Source organism: Dendrobates tinctorius, unplaced genomic scaffold, assembly GCF_039654945.1.
Source record: "Dendrobates tinctorius isolate UK_male_01 unplaced genomic scaffold, ASM3965494v1 ptg000093l, whole genome shotgun sequence".
Classification (NCBI taxonomy): Eukaryota; Metazoa; Chordata; class Amphibia; order Anura; family Dendrobatidae; genus Dendrobates; species Dendrobates tinctorius.
In genome coordinates, this window is record NW_027361761.1 from 19079820 (window position 1) to 19095201 (window position 15382).

Genomic DNA, 15382 nt, shown 5'->3' on the forward strand with positions numbered 1-15382 from the left:
CACCTAAAATAAATGGGAATGGTTGTGGATTATAGCTTCTTGTTTGTGGCGCATTGGTATATGGGAGGGGGAAAACTTTTCAAGATTGGTAGTGACCATGGTAGCCATTTTGAAGTCAGCCCACCCAGGTGTATCCATATAAATGGCCCACCCTGTACATATGAAATTTCTATTGTAGTATGCTTCACCTCTGTTCTTATTGCCCTGTATCTATATCTGTCCCATGGGACATTGTTAACAATCAGCCAAGGAAACCCACAAGAGCTGAAAATTGGCCTGAAGTACATACCCGTCACTATAATAATGCATACATTTAGTCATGCCCATTTCCAATTGCCTCACTTTTGACCACACGCTCTAACTGATGGAGAAATTGTAAGGGGATGCCCGAGTCGATTTATGCTCTTAATTCCTTCTGTCATGATACCAGTGCTGGGTGACCGGCACTTCTGGGGTTAATGTTCTGACCTCAGTGCAGACTCTCACCTGCACACCTGGGACCTATTAGGGTGGCCTCTCATTGGTTCTGGGGAGGCTTCTTATAGCCTCAGGAAGCTCCCATCCCCCGTCAGTTATACTTTCGCCCTTGGCATTGTGTGGTGACCCCTGAGTGTGTTAGTGCTGTGTTCTGGTTGCATTATTCTCTGTGTATGACTCGGTCTGTTCTCTGGATATTGCTTTGGATTCTGCTTGGCACCTTCTATGTCTGTTTGGTTTTGATCTCTGCAACGCCCAGACAGGCCCGTTGGTCACTTTTTTTTCTCGTTTCCAGTTTACTATTACATTCCGTCCAGGGTCAAAGAATGTCAAGACTGATGCCTTATCTCGTAGTTTTCACCCTGTGTCTGCCCCTGAGCCACCGTCCTCCATCCTGCACCCTGGGGTGGTGTTAGCAGGGATCTTGTCTGAATTGGAATGGGAAATTGAGGGGGCCCAGTCGCTGGCTCCTGCGGCCAAGCCAGGGGGAAAGTTGTTTGTCCCAGAGCAACTTCGCCTTAAACTTTTGCAAGAGTTCCACGAATCCAAGTTGTGTGCTCACCCTGGTATATCAGCCACGTGACTGGCGGTGGCTAGGATCTTCTGGTGGCCTACCCTTTGTTCTGATATAAAGAAATTCATTTCTGGTTGTGGGGTCTGCGCTCATTCTAAAAGCTCCCTTAGCCGGCCGGCAGGGGAGCTGATGCTGTTGTGAGTTCATTTTCCCCTTCGTCACTGAGGTCTGGTGCACTCCCTATTCTGGTAAAGGAAGGTAATGAGCCTGATTATCAGGCACCTGAGCCTAATGAGGATGACTGGCTGAGTGGAGTCACGGACTGGATATAGGGCTGCCGACGCCCTTCTGCCCTGCGGGTGATTTCTCTGTGGACTTCTAGGACACCAGTCTGATTCCTGCTCCTCTAAAGCTAAGTTTTCTGCTTTGCCTGTTAGCATTTGTGTTTGTTTGTTTTTTCCTTGCTTTTCTGGATTCTGCCATTCCCTGCTGGGGTGAGCTGAATCTCCTTTTGCCTGTAGCTCTGTCTTCAGAATATTCCTGATACTGACATAGCTTTTTTGAAGCCTAGCGTCTTCAGGGCCTTTTTCACTGTCAGTCGGTTGGCTCTTATTTTCATAGGGTTTTTCACGGATTGCAGACAGCAGCCTTCCTGTCCTTTTCTATCTAGTTAGCTTGGGCCCCGTCTTTGCTCAGTCTATCTTTCTGCCTGTGTTAGTGTTTTCATCTTGCTTCACCGTCATTATATGTTGGGGGCTGCCTATTGCTTTGGGGTCTGCTCTGGGGCAGTTTAGATTTCCCCTTTCTTTCTTTAGGCCTATTTAATTCTCCGGCTGTGATCGAGGGGTCTAGGGCATCGTAGGAACCCCCCACGGCTACTGCTAGTTGTGTTGATAGGTTCAGGGGTCTGCAATCCGATAGCTGCCAACTTCTCTGGTTTTCTGGACTTAGCTAGCATTTCTGTTTTTGCCTCCTACGGTGACTCAATCACCTGCCATACCGCAGATCCTAGGGTACTCAATAGCAGGAAAGAATTGTGTTTAAAAAAAAAAAGAAAAAAAAAGGTGTATATTCTTTCCTCTATATCTCTGAGGCCGTAGGGGGATTTTTTTTTTCTCTCAATGGAGATAAAGCAATTGTCTGATCGTGTGGAGCAGCTGGCTGCGGAAGTGCAGGAATTTCCGCCTACCTTGCTCGTTCGCATGCTGTTGAACCAAAGATCCCTACACCTGATGTATTTTTTGGGGATCGATCTAAATTTTTGAGTTTCAAAAATAATTGTAAATTATTTTTTGCCTTGAAGCCTAACTCGTCAGGGAGCTCCGCGCAGCAGGTTAAAATTGTCATCTCTTTGCTGCGTGGCGATCCCCAGGATTTCGCGTTTTCTTTGAAACCAGATGATCCTATTCTGACTAATGTGAACGCATTCTTTCAAGCTTTGGGGTTGTTGTATGACGAATCTAATGCTATTGATCAGGCTGAAAAGACCCTGTTGGCATTGAACCAGGGTCGAGATTCTGCAGAGTTGTACTGTCAAAAGTTCCAAAAGTGGGCGGTCCTTACTACCTGGAATGATAATGCCTTGGCTGCTCTCTTTCGGAAGGGTTTGTCAGAAGCCGTAAAAGATACTATGGTGGGATTTCCTGTTCCCTCTGGTCTGGACGATTCTATGTCATTAGCCATTCGGGTTGATCGGCGTTTACGTGAACGCAGGATTGCACGAGAGGTGTTGCCACCGGTTGAACAGACGTCTGAACCTATGCAATGTGATAGAGTTTTGTCTAAGGCGCAACGTCAGGAGTTCAGAAGGCGTAATAAGCTGTGTTTTTTCTGTGGAGATGCCTCGCATATTATTTCTGTTTGTCCTAAACGACAGAAACGCTTTGCACACACGTTTTCTGTTGGTGGTGTTCAACCTATGTTTCTTCTGGCAATTACTCTGATCTGCTCCCTGTCCACATTTTCCGCCAAGGCTTTTGTGGATTCGGGAGCAGTGCTAAACCTAATGGACTTGGATTTTGCTAAACGTTGTGGATTTCCGATGACACCTCTGCAGACGCCTATCCCTTTGAGGGGGATTGATGCTACTCCTTTGGCTAAAAATAAACCTCAGTTTTGGACCCAGGTGGTCATGTGGGTCGCCCCAGACCATCAAGAAAATTGCAGATTTTTGGTGTTGCATGGTCTGCATGATGCCGTTGTTCTGGGGTTTCCCTGGTTGCAAATTCATAATTCAGTTTTGGATTGGAAATCTGTGTCTGTGGTGAGTTGGGGTTGTCAGTGTGCCTTTAGAGAGGCTCCGGTTTTTTCCACCTCTCCTCAGTCGCATGATGTTCCTGACTATTTGGCGAACTTTTATGCTGTATTTAGTGAGAATGAGTCTGCGTCCTTGCCTCCTCATAGGAGTTATGACTGTGCAATTGAACTAAGTCCGGGGTGTAAATTTCCCAAGGGTCGGCTCTTCAATTTATCTGTACCCGAGCACGAGGCTATGCGGTCCTATATTAAGGAGGCGTTGGAGAAGGGTCATATTAGACCATCGTCTTCACCCTTAGGTGCCGGGTTTTTTTTTGTGGCCAAAAAGGATGGTTCTTTAAGGCCTTGTATTGATTATCGTGCCCTCAATAAAATTACTATTAAATATCAGTATCCGTTACCCCTGATTTCGGATCTATTCTCTAGAGTTAGAGGTGCTTGCTGGTTTACCAAGCTTGACCTCAGGGGGGCGTATAATCTTATCCGCATTAAGCAGGGGGATGAATGGAAGATGGCGTTTAATACTCCGGAGGGACATTTTGAGTACCTGGTGATGCCTTTTGGGTTCACTAATGCCCCTTCTGTCTTCCAGTGCTTCATGAACGATATTTTCCGAGACTTTGTCGATAAATTTTTGATTATCTATCTGGATGATATTTTGATCTTCTCCAAGGATTGGGATTCTCATGTGGAACATATTCGGACTGTGTTCCGGATCTTGAGGGAGAATTCCCTGTATGTCAAAGGATCGAAATACCTTTTTGGAGTACAGAGGATTTCATTTTTGGGATTTATTTTGTCTCCGTCAACTATTGAAATGGACCCGGCCAAGGTACAGGCCATTTATGATTGGGTTCAGCCCACTTCTTTGAAGGCCCTCCAGAAGTTTTTGGGTTTTGCTAATTTTTATCGGAAATTTATAGCAAAATTTTCTAGTATTGCCAAGCCATTGACTGATCTGACTAAGAAGGGTGCTGTTGTGTTGAATTGGTCTCCGGAGGCTGTTGCTTCCTTTCAGGAGCTGAAGCAAAGATTTACCTCCGCCCCGGTTTTGCGGCAACCTGATGTCTCACTCCCGTTCCAGGTAGAGGTGGATGCTTCTGAGATTGGTGCAGGAGCTGTTTTGTCCAAAAGGATCCTGTAACATCTAAAATGAATCCCTGTGCTTTCTTTTCCCGAAAGTCCTCTCCATCTGAACGTAGCTATGATGTGGGGAATCGGGAACTGTTGGCCATGAAATGGGCATTTGAGGAGTGGAGACATTGGTTGGAGGGAGCTAAACATCAAGTTGTGGTCCTCACTGACAACAAGAATTTGATTTACCTAGAGTCGGCTAAACGCTTGAACCCTAGACAGGCTAGGTGGGCCTTGTTTTTTACACATTTTGATTTTGTGGTCTCTTTTCTTCCTGGAACTAAGAATGTCAAGGCAGACACCCTCTCTAGGAGTTTCTTTGCTGATTCTCCTGTGGTGACCAAGCCTGCTACCATCTTAGGCGAAGGGGTAGTTTTTTCTGCCATCTCGCCCGATTTGAGACTTGCTCTGCAAGAGTTCCAGGAGGACAAACCTGAGCGTTGTCCCAGTGGAAAGTTGTATGTTCCTGACTAGTGGAAGAAGAGAGTGATGTCTGAAGTTCATTGCTCTGCATTGGCTGGTCATCCAGGTATTTTTGGTACTAGAGATCTGGTGAGTCTCTCTTTTTGGTGGCCCACCTTGTCTCATGATGTCAGGAATTTTGTGCAGTCCTGTGGGACTTGCTCCTGGTCTAAATCTTGTTCTCGCTCTAGTGGGTTGTTGATGCCTTTGCCAGTCCCCAGGAGGCCATGGACCCATATTTCAATGGATTTCATCTCTGATATGCCGGTCTCTCAAAGAATTACTGTTATTTGGGTGATTTGTGATAGGTTCTCTAAGATGGTTCATCTTGTACCACTCCCTAAGTTGCCATCTTCCTCTGAGTTGGTGCCCCTGTTTTTGCAACAGGTGGTTCGCTTACACGGGATTCCTGAGAACATTGTATCTGACAGAGGAGTTCAGTTTGTGTCTAGATTTTGGAGGACTTTCTGTTCCAAGCTGGGAATTCAGTTGTCCTTCTCCTCTGCTTTTCACCCTCAGACCAATGGGCAGACAGAGAGAACAAACCAGACCTTGGAGTCGTATTTGAGATGTTTTATTTCCGCTGATCAGGATGATTGGGTTTCATTTTTGCCCTTGGCCGAATTTGCTTTAAATAATAGAGCTAGCTGCCACTTTGATGTCAACTTTGGGTTTCATCCTCGATTTTCTTCAGGGCAGGTGGAGCCTTCTGCCTGCCCAGGTGTTGACACTGTGGTGGAGAGAATGCACCAGATCTGGGACCAAGTGGTGGATACGTTATCTCTCTCCCAGGAAAAGGCCCAGCGGTTTTCCAATCGACATAGGACCATTGGTCCCCAGTTTAAGATTGGTGATATGGTGTGGTTATCATCAAAAAATATTGCTATGAAGGTGGCTTCTCCTAAGTTTAAGCCTAGATTTATTGGACCTTACAAGATTTTGGAGATTATTAATCCGGTCTCTTTTCATTTGGCTCTTCCTGTCACATTTAAAATCCATAATGTGTTCCATAAGTCCTTGTTGAAGAGGTTTGTTGAACCAGTTGTTCCTGGGGTGGCACCTCCAGACCCTGTATTGGTTGAAGGTAACATGGAATATGAGGTAGAGAAAATACTGGATTCCCGTCTGGCTAGACGGAGACTCCAGTATTTGGTTAAGTGGAAGGGTTATGGTCAGGAGGATAATTCCTGGGTCTCTGCCTCTGATATTCATGCCAAAAGATTGGTGCGTGCCTTTCATCGGGCTCACCCTGATCGCCCTGGTGGCGTGGTTGAGGGTTCTCAAGGGGGAGGTACTGTTGTGAGTTCATTTTCCCCTTCGTCACTGAGGTCTGGTGAACTCCCTATTCTGGTAAAGGAAGGTAATGAGCCTGATTATCAGGCACCTGAGCCTAATGAGGATGACTGGCTGAGTGGAGTCACGGACTGGATATAGGGCTGCCGACGCCCTTCTGCCCTGCGGGTGATTTCTCTGTGGACTTCTAGGACACCAGTCTGATTCCTGCTCCTCTAAAGCTAAGTTTTCTGCTTTGCCTGTTAGCATTTGTGTTTGTTTTGGTTTTCCTTGCTTTTCTGGATTCTGCCATTCCCTGCTGGGGTGAGCTGAATCTCCTTTTGCCTGTAGCTCTGTCTTCAGAATATTCCTGAGTAGAGTTGAGCGACTTTTGCTTTTTTAGGGTCGCGTTTCGTTTCGTGAAACCCGACTTTTCCAAAAGTCGGGTCGAGCAAGATCGTCCGATTATAGGGAAAAGTCGGGGTTGTCCCGAAACACGAAACCCAATGTAAGTCAATGGGGAATAAAAGTCGGCAGTGAGAGGAGGACAGGAAACACACCTACAGTGCCCATTTGAATGCCAAAAGCATCAATTCTTCTTACTTAAGCTTGTCAACCTTAATTAACTTCATAATACAAGTTACGCACTGAAAAATGGGGGTTATTTGGCTAAATTTGTGGGGGGGGAGGGCTGGCTGCAGGTTTTCATGTGCCCTGGGCGAAAGAGCGCCCCTTTAACACATACCACAACTCATCATGCTCCGATACGGCAGAGAAATAGCGGTATAGTACAATGAAAAATACCTCACTTTTTACATCTCATGACGAGGCCCATCTATTTCTCCATACAAAATCATTGGTCCCATATAATGTTTGAAACAGTATATGATGAGCTCCACATAATGCTACAGTATATGTTGGTCCCCATGGATGAAGCTCCACTGTCTTATGGGCCCAAATAATGCTCCAAACATAATGGGCCCCATTTCTAATGCTCTAGTGTATAATGGGCCCTGTAAATGCTGCTCCAGTGTCTGATGTCCACCTTTGGAATGTTCCAGTGTATGGTGGGCCCCATCTATCATTCTCCAGAGTATAGTGCTCCCCAAAAATTGCTGTCCCAACATAGAAAACAATCAAATAGGTCTCCTCGCTAGGGAATCCCTGTACTTGTCTGGACAGGTGCTGTAGCTTGCTTAACAGCTCGCCAGCCGTTCTCACGCCCAGTATGGATTGCACGTGATTGCACAAAGGTTAGAAAGGGTACCGTATCCCTGGATAACATGTATGGATAGCGTACACATTCAAAATATATGTCTATACAGCATGAGGCAGGCTCAGACGGTGTTAGGCCCAGTATGGATTGCACGTCATTGCACAAAGGTTAGAAGGGGTACCGTATCCCCGGATAACATGTATGGATAGCGTACACATTCAAAATATACACTCACTGGCCACTTTATTAGGTACACCTGTCCAACTGTGTGTTAAGACTTAATTTCTAATCAGCCAATCACATGGCGGCAACTCAGTGCATTTAGGCATGTAGACATGGTCAAGACAGTCTCCTGCAGTTCAAACCGAGCATCAGTATGGGGAAGAAAGGTGATTTGAGTGCCTTTGAACGTGGCATGATTGTTGGTGCCAGAAGGGCTGGTCTGAGTATTTCAGAAACTGCTGATCTACTGGGATTTTCACGCACAACCATCTCTAGGGTTTACAGAGAATGGTCCGAAAAAGAAAAAAAATCCAGTGAGCGGCAGTTCTGTGGCCGGAAATGCCTTGTTGATGCCAGAGGTCAGAGGAGAATGGGCATACTGGTTCGAGCTGATAGAAAGGCAACAGTGACTCAAATTGCCACCCGTTACAACCAAGGTAGGCAGAAGAGCATCTCTGAACGCACAGTGCGTCGAACTTTGAGGCAGATGGGCTACAGCAGCAGAAGACCACACTGGGTACCACTCCTCTCAGCTAAGAACAGGCATCTGATGGCTACTTTCAGCAGGATAATGAGCCATGTCATAAAGCTCGAATCATCTCAGATTGGTTTCTTGAACATGACAATGAGTTCACTGTACTCAAATGGCCTCCTCAGTCACCAGATCTCAATCCAATAGAGCATCTTTGGGATGTGGTGGAACGGGAGATTCGCATCAGGGATGTGCAGCCGACAAATCTGCGCCAACTGTGTGATGCCATCATGTCAATATGGTCCAAAATCTCTGAGGAATGCTTCCAGCACCTTGTTGAATCTCTGCCACGAAGAATTGAGGCAGTTCTGAAGGCAAAAGGGGGTCCAACCCGTTACTAGCATGGTGTACCTAATAAAGTGGCCAGTGAGTGTATGTCTATACAGCATGAGGCAGGCTCAGACGGTGTTAGGCCCAGTATGGATTGCACGTCATTGCACAAAGGTTAGAAGGGGTACCGTATCCCCGGATAACATGTATGGATAGCGTACACATTCAAAATATATGTCTATACAGCATGAGGCAGGCTCAGATGGTGTTAGGCCCAGTATGGATTGCACGTCATTGCACAAAGGTTAGAAGGGGTACCGTATCCCAGGATAACATGTATGGATAGCGTACACATTCAAAATATATGTCTATACAGCATGAGGCAGGCTCAGACGGTGTTAGGCCCAGTATGGATTGCACGTCATTGCACAAAGGTTAGAAGGGGTACCGTATCCCCGGATAACATGTATGGATAGCGTACACATTCAAAATATATGTCTATACAGCATGAGGCAGGCACAGACGGTGTTAGGCCCAGTATGGATTGCACGTCATTGCACAAAGGTTAGAAGGGGAACGGTATCCCCGGATAACATGTATGGATAGCGTACACATTCAAAATATATGTCTATACAGCATGAGGCAGGCTCAGACGGTGTTAGGCCCAGTATGGATTGCACGTCATTGCACAAAGGTTAGAAGGGGTACCGTATCCCCGGATAACATGTATGGATAGCGTACACATTCAAAATATATGTCTATACAGCATGAGGCAGGCTCAGACGGTGTTAGGCCCAGTATGGATTGCACGTCATTGCACAAAGGTTAGAAGGGGTACCGTATCCCCGGATAACATGTATGGATAGCGTACACATTCAAAATATATGTCTATACAGCATGAGGCAGGCTCAGACGGTGTTAGGCCCAGTATGGATTGCACGTCATTGCACAAAGGTTAGAAGGGGTACCGTATCCCCGGATAACATGTATGGATAGCGTACACATTCAAAATATATGTCTATACAGCATGAGGCAGGCTCAGACGGTGTTAGGCCCAGTATGGATTGCACGTCATTGCACAAAGGTTAGAAGGGGTACCGTATCCCCGGATAACATGTATGGATAGCGTACACATTCAAAATATATGTCTATACAGCATGAGGCAGGCTCAGACGGTGTTAGGCCCAGTATGGATTGCACATCATTGCACAAAGGTTAGAAGGGGTACCGTATCCCCGGATAGCATGTATGGATAGCGTACACATTCAAAATATATGTCTATACAGCATGAGGCAGGCTCAGACGGTGTTAGGCCCAGTATGGATTGCACGTCATTGCACAAAGGTTAGAAGGGGTACCGTATCCCCGGATAACATGTATGGATAGCGTACACATTCAAAATATATGTCTATACAGCATGAGGCAGGCTCAGACGGTGTTAGGCCCAGTATGGATTGCACGTCATTGCACAAAGGTTAGAAAGGGTACCGTATCCACGGATAACATGTATGGATAGCGTACACATTCAAAATATATGTCTCAGGAGGCAGGCTCAGACGGTGTCAGGCACAGTATGGATTTGACGGCCCAGATTACACAGCGGAGGAGCAGGGAGAGGTAAAGATTGCAAATGCTGGGGCCCTGGCCAAGCAAGGGGGGCCCACTCGTGGGCGTCGGTACTGGCACTGGGCCCCTCATAGTACAGCGGTGTGTCTGACGGCGGGTGTGCACCACCACCGTCAGAGACACTTGATTGCACTATGAGGGACCCTGTGCCAGTGCCCGCGCCCAAGAGTCGGCCTACCCACCTGTCCAGGGCAACGGCACTCGCACGGTGTCGTGCGCTAGGTGGTGACCCCGGCCATGGGGGGGGAGGCAGCACAGTTAGGGAGTTTTAGAAAGTGGCATATGTTGATGTTGGACATTCAACTGATGCAAAAGGCGAAATAGGTGAAGTACCAGGAAGAGGTGGACCAAAGCAAGCCATTTTTCTGTCACCCTATGTGTCATCAGGGGAAGGTGGGACAAAATCCTTGGAAACCCATGCGTGGTTCATTTTAATGAAGGTTAGATCATCCACATTTTGGGTTGACAGACGGGTCCTTTTTTCTGTCAGGATTGATCCAGCTGCACTGAAGACTCTTTCCGATAGCACACTTGCAGCTGGGCAAGCGAGCTCCTGTAAGGCATATTGGGCCAATTCAGGCCAGGTGTCCAGTTTAGCGGCCCAATAGTCAAAGGGGAATGACCTGTGTGGGAGAACATCGATATGGGAGGAAAAGTAGTTTGTAACCATAGTTGACAACTGCTGTCTCCTGTCACTTTCCATCGATGAAGTATTACCAGTTGTGTGAGCGGTATTTGAAAAATCAGTCCACAACATTGTCATGAAACCCCTGTCTCCAACGCCACTTCTGCTGTGTGCACCACGAACACCTCTGCCAAGCTGCCCCCGGCCCGTACGGCTCGTGTGAGAACCATCACCGCTGCTGTGTGCTGGGAATGCCTCAAGCAACCGATTTACCAGAGTTGCTTGTTTATTAGCCAATATTAGGTCAAGGTTCTCCTGTGGCATGATGTTTTGTAATTTGCCTTTATAGCGTGGATCCAGGATGCTGGCCAACCAGTAGTCGTCATCGTTCATCATTTTGGCAATGCGGGGGTCCCTTTTTAGGATCCGCAAGGCATAATCTGACATGTGGGCCAATGTTCCCGGTGTCAATGATGCACTGCGAGTGCTGGGTGGAGGAGCACTTTCTGGCAAATCCACATCCCTCCAGTCACGCACAAACCCTGTACCAGACCTTGCCACGCCAACATTTTCACTTGCCCCACAAGATGCATCCTCCTCCCCTAAGTAATCATCCCCATCATCCTCCTCCTCCTCTTCTTCCTCCACCTCGTCCAGGAGAGGTCCCTGAGCAGACAATGGCTGAATGTCATCAAGGATTCCCTCCTCCTCTTCCTCCTCATCAACATTGGCTGCAGACGCCTGCTCCTTAAGGTGCGTCAAAGTTTGCATGAGCAGACGCATAAGTGGGATGCTCATGCTTAGGATGGCGTCGTCTGCGCTTACCAGCCGTGTGCATTCCTCAAAACACTGAAGGACTTTACAAAGGTCTTTCAGCTTCGACCACTGCACGCCTGTCAACTCCATGTCTGCTCTCAAAGTGCCTGGCCGTGTATCCTCCCACAAATGCATTATGGCCTGCCTCTGCTCGCACAGCCGCTCCACCATGTGCAGGGTGGAGTTCCACCTTGTTGCAATGTCGATAATGAGGCGGTGGTTGGGAAGGTGGAGCAATCGCTGCAGCTTCTGCATACGAACGGAGTGTACAGGCGACCGGCGGATGTGCGCGCACAGTCTTCGCACCTTCTGGAGCAGGGCTGTTAACTCCGGATCATTTTTGAGGAAGCACTGCACCACCAGGTTCAAGGTGTGAGCCAAGCAAGGTATGTGGCTGAGTTTTGAAAGGGCTATGGCTGCCACAAAATTACGGCCGTTACCACTAACTACCTTGCCTGCCTCAAGATGTACACTGCCCAGCCATGACTCAGTTTGTCGCTTCAAGTACTCGGCCAGCACCTCGGCGATGTGTCTGTCGCCCAAACACATCATCTGCAACACAGCCTGCTGACGCTTTCCACTAGCTGCTCGATAGGGGGACACATCGTGTGCAACAGTGGCAGCTGCAGATGGAGTGCTCGTACGACTGCGCTCTGTGGACGAGCTGTCGCTTCTGGAGGAGGAGGAGGAGGGTCGAACGCCTACAGCCAACTGTTTCCTATACCGTGGGCTAGGCAGCACTGTCCCACCACCGCTGTCCCCTGTGGACCCTGCATCCACCACATTAACCCAGTGCGCAGTGATGGACACGTAACGGCCCTGGCCATGCCGACTGGACCATGCATCAGTTGTGAGGTGCACCTTTCCGCTCACTGACTGCTTGAGTGCATGGACAATGCGGTCTTTCACATGATGGTGGAGGGCTGGGATGGCTTTGCGAGAGAAGAAGTGGCGACTGGGTAGGTCATAGCGTGGTACTGCATAGGCCATGAGTTCGCGGAAAGCTGTGCTTTCCACCAACCGAAAGGGCATCATCTCAAACGAGATTAGTTTGGCAATGTGGGCGTTCAAACCCAGTGTACGCGGATGAGAGACTGAGTACTTTCTTGACCTACTCATAGTGTCTGGGAGGGTGAGCTGGACTTGAGAGCTGCATATGGTGGAAGTAGCGGTGGACAGGGCGGACTGAGAGAGGGTTGATGATGGTGATGGAGTTGGTGTTCTTTCTGATGGCCTAGAATCAGTCTTTCGTTGATATAACAGTGGGATTCCCTGACTGCTGTGGCCTTGCAACGACACCTCAACATTTGCTGCTGTGCTAACCGGTGGGCTTACAGTGGGGGAAACAATGTAGCGTTGCTGACTACCTTCGTTGTGATCAGTTGCACATGTGGCACTTGAGGTTTCGTGTTGTGTCCACGCTTGCAAGTGCATGCTGGTTAAATGTCTAAGCATGCAACTGGTATTCAAATTTTTCAGATTTTTCCCTCGGCTAAAGGTCTTTGCGCACTTCTTACAGATAACCTTGGCCTGATCATGAGGATTTTGTTCAAAAAAGTGCCACACTGCACTCTTCCTACTTTGGCAGACATTTTGCGGCCTAGCACGCTGTGATCTTTTGACCCTCTGGACAAGCTGTCCAGCAACTCTTTTGATGTTTGGAACCTGTCTTTGGAGTGCTCCGGGCCTGCCAGATAACAGCTGTTGCGATGTCGATGTCTGCTGTGGATGCTCCTCATCTGAGCTATTGGAAGCAGCACCCTCTTCCCCCAATGGATGCCAATCTGGGTCAACAACTGGGTCATCCATCACCTCCTCTTCTATGTCATGTGCACCTTTCTCTGTGTCACCGTGTATGGTGGTATAGTGTGCAGGAAGGGGCACCTGAGTCTCATCAGGGTCAAAATCTGCCTCTGTACACTGCGAGGACAATGTAGTGCTCTGAGTGAATGTACCAGCAGAATCATCCATCAGCGGCTGTGCATCAGTGCACTCCATGTCAGATTCATCTTGGCCTGGGTAATTCACCATTTGACTTGATAATCCAGGCATGGTATGTGAAAACAGATCCATGGAGTAATCAGTAGTATGGCCTGCGTCATCCTTCAATCTTGGTTGGGGTGAAGGACACAAGGAAAGGTGTGGTTCATGAACATGAGCCTCCAATGACGACTCAGTGCTTTTATTTTTTACAACTGAAGAAGAGGAGGCGATAGAGCTGGAGGCTGAGTCAGCAATGTAAGACAAAACTTTTTCCTGATGCTCTGGCTTTAAAAGCGGTTTGCCAACTCCTAGAAAACTAAGCGTTCGAGGCCTTATGTAGCCAGACGATGACGCAGGGTCAGCACCTCCTGCATTCGGTCCTATTTTGCTCTTGCCACTACCATCAGATCCACCACCAACACCATCATTACCAGCTGCCAACCCCCGCCCAATTCCACGGCCTCTTCCACCAGCCTTCCTCATTTTTGGTAGAAATGTAGACAAAATCCAACAAACTATATAGTAATGTAAAACAAGGTACAAGGTGTCTATAGGACAGGGGAGTTTTAGAATTTCTGCACACACTTGTGGACAGTGGACACTTGTGGATTGTGTGCGGCCCACTGATATCTGAGCGCTATGTGACACGCTCGATGGCACAGCTGCCTGTGACCAAAGTGACGAGAGGATAATGGAGATTTTGAATCTCTGCGTACACTTGTGGACAGTGGACACTTGTGGATTGTGTGCCGCCCACTGATATCTGAGCGCTATGTGACACGCTCGATGGCACAGCTGCCTGTGACCAAAGTGACGAGAGGATAATGGAGATTTTGAATCTCTGCGTACACTTTTGGACAGTGGACACTTGTGGATTGTGTGCGGCCCACTGATATCTGAGCGCTATGTGACACGCTCGATGGCACAGCTGCCTGTGACCAAAGTGACGAGAGGATAATGGAGATTTTGAATCTCTGCGTACACTTGTGGACAGTGGACACTTGTGGATTGTGTGCCGCCCACTGATATCTGAGCGCTATGTGACACGCTCGATGGCACAGCTGCCTGTGACCAAAGTGACGAGAGGATAATGGAGATTTTGAATCTCTGCGTACACTTTTGGACAGTGGACACTTGTGGATTGTGTGCGGCCCACTGATATCTGAGCGCTATGTGACACGCTCGATGGCACAGCTGCCTGTGACCAAAGTGACGAGAGGATAATGGAGATTTTGAATCTCTGCGTACACTTGTGGACAGTGGACACTTGTGGATTGTGTGCCGCCCACTGATATCTGAGCGCTATGTGACACGCTCGATGGCACAGCTGCCTGTGACCAAAGTGACGAGAGGATAATGGAGATTTTGAATCTCTGCGTACACTTGTGGACAGTGGACACTTGTGGATTGTGTGCGCCCCACTGATATCTGAGCGCTATGTGACACGCTCGATGGCACAGCTGCCTGTGACCAAAGTGACGAGAGGATAATGGAGATTTTGAATCTCTGCGTACACTTTTGGACACTGGACACTTGTGGATGGTGTGAGGCCCACTGATATCTGAGCGCTATGTGACACGCTCGATGGCACAGCTGCCTGTGACCAAAGTGACGAGAGGATAATGGAGATTTTGAATCTCTGCGTACACTTTTGGACAGTGGACACTTGTGGATTGTGTGCGGCCCACTGATATCTGAGCGCTATGTGACACGCTCGATGGCACAGCTGCCTGTGACCAAAGTGACGAGAGGATAATGGAGATTTTGAATCTCTGCGTACACTTGTGGACAGTGGACACTTGTGGATTGTGTGCGGCCCACTGATATCTGAGCGCTATGTGACACGCTCGATGGCACAGCTGCCTGTGACCAAAGTGACGAGAGGATAATGGAGATTTTGAATCTCTGCGTACACTTGTGGACAGTGGACACATGTGGATTGTGTGCGGCCCACTGATATCTGAGCGCTATGTGACA

General features: G+C 48.1%; 1 protein-coding gene across 1 annotated transcript in view; it reads right to left on the minus strand.

The window, feature by feature from the left end:
• The window catches only part of LOC141098594 (cytochrome P450 2C5-like), a 227412-nt gene that overhangs the window by 171664 nt on the left and 40366 nt on the right, over nucleotides 1–15382 (minus strand). The gene's annotated exons all lie outside the window — the stretch shown is intronic.